The sequence below is a fragment of the Myotis yumanensis genome, unplaced genomic scaffold (assembly GCF_028538775.1).
Source record: "Myotis yumanensis isolate MYYU_CA2020_CCGP unplaced genomic scaffold, mMyoYum1.0.hap1 SCAF_2, whole genome shotgun sequence".
Classification (NCBI taxonomy): domain Eukaryota; kingdom Metazoa; phylum Chordata; class Mammalia; order Chiroptera; family Vespertilionidae; genus Myotis; species Myotis yumanensis.
In genome coordinates, this window is record NW_027223753.1 from 112326907 (window position 1) to 112336576 (window position 9670).

Here is a 9670-nt window from a genome sequence, read left to right on the forward strand (position 1 = left end):
CATCAGCCCCTCACCCAGGCTGTCCAGGCACCCCAGTGGGGACCCCACCCTGAAGGGGGTGTGGCCAGCCTGAAAACAGCCCTCAGGCTGGCCAGGCATCCCAGCGGGACCCCCACCCTGATCCGGGACACCCTTCAGGGCAAACCAGCCGGCTCCCACCCTTGCACCAGGCCTCTATCCTATATAATCAAAGGTTAATAATCAAATTGACCCTAACAGCAGAACGACAGGGAATGACTGGGAATGACTGGTCACTATGACACACACTGACCACCAGGGGCAGATACTCAATGCAGGAGCTGCCCCATGGTGGTCAGTGCACTCCCACAGGGGGAGCTCTGCTCAGCCACAAGCCAGGCTGACGGCTGCCAGCACAGTGGTGGTGGCGGGAGCCTCTCCCACCTCCTCAGCAGCGCTAAGGATGTCCGACTGCAGCTTAGGCCTGCTCCCCGCTGGCAAGTGGACATCCCCCAAGGGCTCCCGTGCTGCCAGAGGGATGTCTGACTGCCAGCTTAGGCCTGATGCCCCGGGGAGTGGGCCTAAGCCAGCAGGTGGACATCCCCCCAGTGGTCCCAGACTGCGAGAGGGCACAGGCCAGGCTGAGGGACGCCCCCGAGTGCACAAATTTTTTGTGCACTGGGCTTCTAGTTATTTATTAAGTGGGAATAAGAGACCTCTGATGAATACCCTAATGCTGAGAAAGAGTATCCAAGGAAGGCATGGACTTGGAAGGCAGGGCTCCTCAAAGCTGGGCCCAGACCTCCTTGGAAAGGAGGCAGCCCCTGAATGATGTAATGTTTTGCTGGGTTACCTCATGTCAGAGTTGGTCCATGGGTTACAGGCTGGGAGTCACAGACAAGGACTGACAAGCAGAAAATTCCACAAGGGAACCAGGAGTCTGAGGCTAGCAGGAATCACTTGCTGAGGCTGTTGATGAAATTCACTGGGAAATTGCCGATGGAGAGTGCTGTGGAACCTGAAGGGAAGCTGGCTGGTTCACAAATTGCAGTCCTTGGGACGCTGCCAGGAAGCTGGTGACAGGGGTGTTTCTGAGCTGGCCCTGGGGAAACCACCTGGGGCATCCATGGAACTTGCTAGGGTGAGCTCCATCATTGTCTCTCCCACACACTCACCCAGCACCACAGGAACAAGAACAGAAAACGAACCAGAACCAGGAAGAGAAGCCCATTTTTCCTCTGGAGTCCCTAGCAAGGTTCAACATCATATCAGCTGACAAAGGAAATGTTTTATTATCAGAAGCAGAGAAACAAACTAGGGATTTGTGGCAGAAAGGCTATAAAGTCATAAATGCCACAGCTGGTAGCAATTGTGTCTGGCAGGGGTCCTCAAACTACGGCCCGTGGGCCACATGAGGCCCGCTGAAAACATTTATCCGGCCCGCTGGGTGTTTTTGCCGCCGCTGTGTGCATAGGAATTTGTTCATAGTTTTTTTTTTTTAAACTATAGTCCGGCCCTCCAACAGTCTGAGGGACAGTGAACTGGCCCCCTGTTTAAAAAGTCTGAGGAACCCTGGTGTCTGGGGTGGAAAACTGGTTGATGAGACTCAGATGTGAGAGAGAAACTTTTCTCTGTAAATCTTTGTACTGTTTGATTTGGCAGAGGGGCATTAAAACATTTTTATAATGATACTGAGTTTCATACTAGAAAATATGTTGATGATAGTAATATGCCAGCTACTGTTCTAAATGCTTTAACTATGTTAAATCACCTATTGTTTCCCCAGTTGGTATTATTAGGTCCAAGTTTTACACAAGATGTAACTGAGGCACAAAGAAATTAAGTAACTTGCCTAAGATTAGTTGGTAAATAACTGGCCTGCAACTGATAACCTGGCTACAGAATCACTACACTATGTTAACTTCCCACATCTGTGAACTTCTGTGGCATAAAACATATGAACAAAGCAGTTGTTAATATTGCTTATCAGATTTTCTTTAGGGGTGAGTTGGGTTATATGATTAATGTGTGTGACATTTCCAATCAAGCGTATCTATTTGTGAAAGATTCCCCATAGCCCTCTTTCTGTTCTTGCATGGACTCTCTGTGTTGACTGTGATGGGTAAATGGCTTGAACAAAAAATAAACCTTTGATTTTCTAAGCCCTTGATATTTTGATGCTGCTTTTTACTGAAGCAAAATCTAGCTTATTTTTACTGATACAAATAATGTATTCTGATTAGAGTCAAATAGCAAAAAGTGTTTTATAAAATGCTAAATAAGATATATTACTATTCTAATTTTTTTTAATTTAAGACCTTTATTAACAGGTGCTTGCAGTTTGTTGACTTTTTTGAAAAAATCAAGCTGCAAACTTTTATTACAAATTAAAAATGAGGTTCTTAAAAATCTCAACTTGACCAGATATGAAACAATTTAAAAAACCTTTAAAGGTGTATTGAGAAAAACCAGGCTTTTTTTTTTTCTTAAAAAACACGTTTGTCATTACCCAAAAGAGACATCTTTAGATAAAAATAATAAAAACCCCATGCTGCATAGATAATGCAGATAAATTCTAGTAATCTGGTCAAGGGGCAAAAAGCAAGCACTTAGTCTTCAGCTCCAATCTTTTGTTCATTTCTTATTGCTGGAATTTCATATTTCTTCTTGTTGGATGACTAAACCGGATGATGGTAAAGATGGTAAGCCGGCATTTTTTACTCAGCCCCGCCATGCTCAGCCTCGGGAGCGGACGAATTCTCAGCTGGTGGATCGGCTGCTTTTGTCTCTCTGCCATCTTGTGGTTTAGGGTTTTCTGGGCGTCTGCGTCGGTAGTTGAAGTTGCGGCGGTACCGACGTTGAGGTGGCTGCTGACCTTGGGTCTCATCTCCTTGATTTTCCTTATCTTCTTCATTGCCGTCCTCTCTAGGCTGTCTTTGGCGAGGAGGGCCCCTGCGGAATCGTGGTCTGTAGCCCCGATACATATTCTGTCCCACTGGTCTGCCTTGTTCTCCTGCACCCTGGTTGTCAGCACCCTCCATCACTTCTCCCTGTACAGAAGGGTTGGAATACTGTGGTCGTCGCCCATAGGGTCTCCGCATGTAGTAAGGTGGGACCATCGCCTGCGATAGGGCCAGCGCTGTTGGGCCTGGCCTTCGGGAGCACTCTGGGATCCCTCATTCTTCTCCCCACTCTCACTATTCTGGTAATTCTGCTGGTAATTGCGTGGAGGACCTCTGCGACGTGGATAGCGTCTATAACGGTTATGGTCTGCTGCATATTTACTGCCTTGTACTGGAACTCCACCAGGGCCTGTAACATTTGCTGCCTCCGCACCCTTTTCTCCTTCAACAACATCAAACTCCACAGTCTCTCCATCTCCTACACTGCGAAGGTACTTCCTGGGGTTATTCTTCTTTATGGCAGTCTGGTGTACAAATACATCTTCCTTGGTGTCATTCCTGTTGATGAAACCATATCCGTTTCTTACATTGAACCATTTTACTGTTCCCAAAACCTTCGTTGCGATGACCTTCTTGTCCCCGCCGGCAGGCGCCGCTGATGTGAGGCCACCTGGCCACCGCTGCCGGGGGTGCCGGGCTTGATGTTGGCAGCGCTGAGGGTGGGGGCGGCGGGTGGCTGCTGGGTTTCGGCCTCGCTGCTCATGGTTGCGGTGATGGTGACTGGGGCCAGCTGTGGCAGCTGCGGCTCCTCCCGGGGTGTGATGGTAACTAGGCCAGCGGCGGCGGTGGGGCTGCTCAGGGCTCTCTGGGGTCCGCTCTCTGCTCCCACTACCGATCAAACTCTAAATATTTTTTATCCTGAAAAATTTTGAATTTAGAAAACTGGAAAAAAATAGAATTGTATAATGATCACTATTCATCCTTTAACTAGATTAATTGATTGGTCATATTTTGCTCCCTTTGTGTTATGTTTTTCACATGCCTTTTTTTCTGAATTATTTAAAAGAAAGTTGCATACATCATGAGGTTTCACTGGAAAACTTTCAATAGGCATCTTCTAAGACCAAGAACATTCTACATGACCACACTGCAAATTTTGGTTTTAAATAACATATTTACTTTTTTGCTTTACAATATGCAAATAGCTTTAGAATTATAATTCTAATATTGCTATCATAAATCTATAAACTAGAGCTTAGATTTTGTTGCAGTCCTTTTTTTCTTTGAAATATAAGGACACTAAAGATGAGCAATCAGGGTACTGTGTCCAGTATGGAACAGAGTAATTCAAGTTACTGAACACAATCCTAACTTAGTGAGACATATTCTAAGGTCAAAAGGGACTGCAAAGAAATCTTGATAATAATTTGATACAGGGATTCATTTGCTTCTTTTTGCATTCACTTTTAGGATCTGCTTTTAAAAATATTTTTATTACATAGTTTAGTGAATTGCCTTTGTGAAATTTAATGCATAGAATTGCCGTAGCAAATGGTCTCAATCATCATAGTTTTGCTGTAATGCAATAGAAAATGTAGCTTTGGATAGCAGAAACTATAATTTACAAAATAGCAGTTTTTACAGTTTTAAAAAGTGCAAATGTCTAATCTCTACTAAGAATTATATTTCAATCATATATTATTTTATGTTTACAAAGTGCTTTATCAACATAATTATCATGGACCTGACAGTAGTTCTGTGGGGTATGCAGGACGAACATTCTCCACAGATAACAAACCAAAATGAAACAGGCAGACTGATTTGCCCAAAGTCTCTAGGCTGGGCTGTGGGAGCTGCCCCTGTAAACCCACCGTTCTAATTCCAGCTGTTGGAGGCCTCTCACAGTTTCTGGATGAGGAATATGCTTTGGTACTATAAGGACACACAAATGCCTCATGTGGTTATAATTATAGGTGCCTCAGTCCAATTGTTAGCACCAGTTGGTGGATGTAACTGTCTCGCCAACCGGTTGTTTTCAAGACAACTGCTCACTCAGAATGAGGGTGTATAAGGGGAAAGCCACGAGAAACTATATTAGTTACCTGTGACCCAAGAACAGATCAGCTCACTCTGCATATTTAGTTAGACCTGTGGGTGGCAACCCTGGTTGCACATTAATTTATGGTTAAAAATCTTGAAGCCCAAGGCACCCTCCACACCAATTGCACCAGACTTTGGAGTTGGAGTCTGGACATCAATTAAAAAATCCCCCAGGTGATTCTGATATGAATCAAGAATCCAGAGAGTTAAGAGAAATGTGGTAAATCTCATCTCCTCTAAACCTATAACTCTTTATTAAATGGCTCAACTCTTGATTTGAACATAACAAAAATACATTCGTTACCTAATTGGTCTACAAATTTTGGGCTCATTGCTATTAATTCAATAAAGCTAAATTTACAGAACAATCCTGCTTAGCATTACACTTTGCCTGTACTATCTAATTTAAATCTCTCTTGAGTAGTCATTCTTTTCATTTCACAGACAAGGAAGCTGAGGCATTTGGGGTTTAGTGTTTACATTACACAGCTGCTAAGTGGTGGAATTGGAATTCAAACCCAAGTAATCTTGACTCAAACACTCAACACATATAACATCTGAGCATCAGTTCCTGCATGAGAACTATTGATTTCATGGGCTGATTCTATGTTTGGTTGTTGACATTTGTTTATGACTTTACATCTCCCAATATTAGTGATAGCAACTAAAATTGGCTCAGATCTTCCTCATCTCTGCTTTTTTAGTGTCTTGTGATCTTTTCCAGACAAGCAGGTTTCTTGAGGGAGAAGCCATGTTCTGTTCTATACTACTCTATCTTCCATGCCAAGACCAATGCCTGACCCAGAGTAAGGCTCACACCCTAACTATTGTTTGAATGACTGACACTCTAAGCTATATGGACTATATAAATTTGACTAGGTTACACAGTCATATATAAAAAAAATATATAAATCCTTTGGGAATTAATACTGTGGTGTTAAGCTAGAAAATAAATGAAATATTTAATCCACTAAAAGTACAAAAATGTTTCCCTTAAGAATAAGACAGGAATGTCCAGTTTTACCACTCTTATTAATATAATAAGTTCTAGCCACAGTAATCAGACAAGAAAAAAAAAGGCATCCAAATTGGAAAGAAGGAAGTAAAACTGTCCTTATTCATAGATGACATAATATTGTACATAGAAAACCCTAAAGACTCCACCAAAAAGAGTATTAGATTTAATAAATGAATTTGGCAACACAGAAGGATACAAAATTAACACCCAGAAATTGATGGTACTTTTATATACCAATAATAAACTCAAAGAAAGAGAAACTAAAAAAAATCAACCCCATTTACCATTGTAACAAACAAACAAACAAAAAAATAAGACACCTAGCAATAAACTTAACCATGAAGGTACAAGACATGTACTCAGAAAATGATAGAGAATTGAAAAAAGAAATAGAAGAAAATACAAACAAATGGAAAAATATACAGTGTTCATGAATTGTAAGAATTAGCATCACTAAAATGTTCATATTGCTCAAAGCTATCTACAGATTCAATATGATCCCTATTAAAATATCACCGAGTATTTCACAGATCTAGAACAAATACTCCAAAATTTTATATGGAATCAAAGAAGACCCCAAATAACCACATCAATGTTAAGAAAGAAGAACAAAGTTGAAGGGATCACAATACTGGATATCAAACTATTGTACAAAGCCATTGTAATCAAAACAGCCTGGTACTGGCACAAGAACAGGCATATAGATCAATGGAACAGAACAGAGAACCCAGAAATAGAGCCATACCATTATAGTCGGTTAATATTTGACAAAGAAGGCAAGAGCACACAATGGAGTAAAGACAGTCTTTTTAATAAATGGTACTGGGGAAATTGGACAGATATGTGCAAAAAAATGAAACTAGACCACCAACTTACACCGTACATAAAAATAAACTCAAAATGTATAAAAGATTTAAATGTAAGTCATAAAACCATAAAAATCCTAGAAGAAGTCATAAGCAACAAAATCTCAGACATCTTACATAGCAGAATTTTCACTGATATATCTCCTAGGGAGAGAGAAACAAAGGGAAAAATAAATAAATGAATGAATGAATGAATAAATAAATAAATAAATAAATAAATAAATAAGACTACATCAAACTAGAAAGCTTCTGCACAGCAGAAAGAACCATCATCAAAGTGAAAGGGAGCCCACTCTATGGGAGAACATATTTGCCACTGATACATCTGATAAGGGGTTAATTTCCAAAATATATAAAGAACTCATACAACTCAATAAAAGGAAGACAAATAATCCAATTTAAAAATGAGCAAAGGACCTGAATAGACATTTCTCCAAAAAGGACATAAAAATGGCCAAGAAACATATGAAAAAATGTGCAATGTTACTAATCATCAGAGAGATGCAAATTAAAACAACAATGAGGTATCACCTGCCAGAATGCCTACCGTTAATGAGTCAACAAATAGCAAGTGCTGGCAATGATGTGGGGAAAAGGGAACCCTAGTCCACTGCTGGTGGGAATGCAGACTGGTGCAGCCATTATGGAAAACAGTATGGCGTTTCCTCAGAAAATTAAAAATGGAACTTCTGTTTGACTCAGTGATCCCACTTCTGGGAATATATTATAAGAATCCTTAAACACCAATCAGAAGGAATATGTTCACGCCTATGTTCATAGCAGCATTATTTACAGTAGCTAAGATCTGGAAACAGCCCAAGTGCCCATCAGTAGGTGAATGAATAAAAAAGCTGCTGTGGTGCATTTACACAATGGAGTATTATGTGGCTGTAAAAAAGAAGTCTCTCTTATACTTTTAGACAGCATGGGTGGACCTGGAGATTATTATGCTAAGAGAAATAAGCCAGTCAAAGAAAGACAAATATCACATGATCTCACTTATAAGTGGAATATAATGAACAAAATAAACTGATGAACAAAGTAGATCCAGAAGCATGGATGCATGGAACAGATTGACAGATCTCAGAGGAGAGGGTGGGAGGGGAACTGGAAGAGATTAACCAAAGGACTTAAATGCATATATGCATAACCCATTGACACAGACAATGGTGTGTTAAAGGCCTGGAGTAGGGCAGGGGCTGGGTAGAGGGGGGCAAGGGAGAAAAATGGGAGACATCTGTAATACTGTTAACAATAAAAATAAATAAGTAAAGTGAGGGGGGACAGTACATAGTGAACATAGTGAGTATGTAGGGTTTCAGAATGAGTTACCCTAACATGTGCCTCTGTGGTATGGAGTATTACTTTGAACTTGCCAGCTCAAGAGAAACTTCTCTCCTACCTCTTAACTTCATAGAAGAATTTTAAATTAGGGACCTTGCCATAATAGGAGTTATTATCTATATATATAATAGAGGAATATGCTAATTGTCCATTACAGCGTCACATCACGACTGGATCAGCAGGCTGTGTCCCCGCCCTCTGCTCAGGCAGCTGCAAGGCCCATGGTAGGATAGGATACTATAGGAGGGGATAAGAAAGGAGAGGGAGAGGAAGGCAGGCCTGCATGCAGACAGGCCGAGCGGAGAAACAAATACAGAAAGGGAACAAAAGACACAGGAATAGAAAAGGGAAGGAAATGCACGGCTGCATGCGGGAGGGGGGTGGCGACCATGGGGGCGGGGAGCAGGTGTGCCTGGTGAGGGGTGGGGTGCAGGCAGTGCAGAGCAGGGAGCCCTGACCACACGCAGGAGGAGGGCGGTGACCCCCGATGCGGGCCATTGGCGGGGAAGTGCCCACGGGTCCAGGACGGAGTGGAGGACTGTCCGAGACCTTCTGGGTGGAGGTGCTCCTGCTTTGTGGCAGCAGTGCCTGGGCTGTGCTGGTCTTGTCCACCCTTGCTGGGCTGGGTGTCCCTGGAAGAGAATGGGAGCAGGACAGCGGCAGGGAGGCTGGGTAAGGGGGGATGGCAAACACCTGGCTGGGGCTGAGCCCTAGGCTGGGGATTAACGCTCCCCCTCCCCCAATGAAAGCTTTAAGAAGGGAAGGAGGGAGGGAAGAACTTTATGAAGGAGTCAGTAGAGAGCAGAGTTAAAGAAGGAAAGAGGATGTGTGAGTGAACTGTAGGAGCTATAATGAAAATTAAGTATAGTTGTGTACTGGGGATAGATTTTAAAAGTAGGAGTCAGAAAAGAAAAAAAAATAAATGATAGTAAATAATTGTTACACTGGGTGTAAATAGTAAATAATTATGCAGATAGATATTAAAACAGTGGAAGTAAGTAGAGAAGAATGTGGTTGAGAGAGAAAGAGGGAGGGAAGAAAAGTTTTAAAGGGGAGCTGGAAGAGCTTAAAAGGAGAATGGGAAGAAGGAAGAAATGGGGGAGGGAGCAAAGCAGGTCTGATGGAAGAAGTGAAGAAAAAAATTAAGGTGGGAAGGAAGGAAAAGAGGAGGGAGGGTAGGGGTAAAGATAAAGGAAAGAAGGAATGTGGGGAGGGAGGGAGGGTAGGAGAAAGATGGGAAGAAGGATGATGGAACAGAAGTAGGAAATTAAGAGCCCACACACTACCAGCAGGCCCTATGCAGATCCACCTGGGCCCAGCCCCAGTCTGGTAACATTTTGACATAAGAATGTCCAAACCTATAGACTCTACACCTGAAAGCAAGATCTCAATAGACAGATAAATGCTTTGGAGAGTAACAGTTTGCAGTTTCTTATATGCATTTGAGATTAAGGGGGAAAACTGTAAGAAGAATTACATGA

At 42.2% G+C, this 9670-nt stretch overlaps 1 pseudogene; it reads right to left on the reverse strand.

Annotated features, from left to right (window-relative positions):
• Positions 1 to 2414: 2414 nt before the first annotated feature.
• LOC139002051 (Y-box-binding protein 1 pseudogene) lies at positions 2415 to 3713 on the reverse strand (annotated as a pseudogene).
• Positions 3714 to 9670: the final 5957 nt, after the last annotated feature.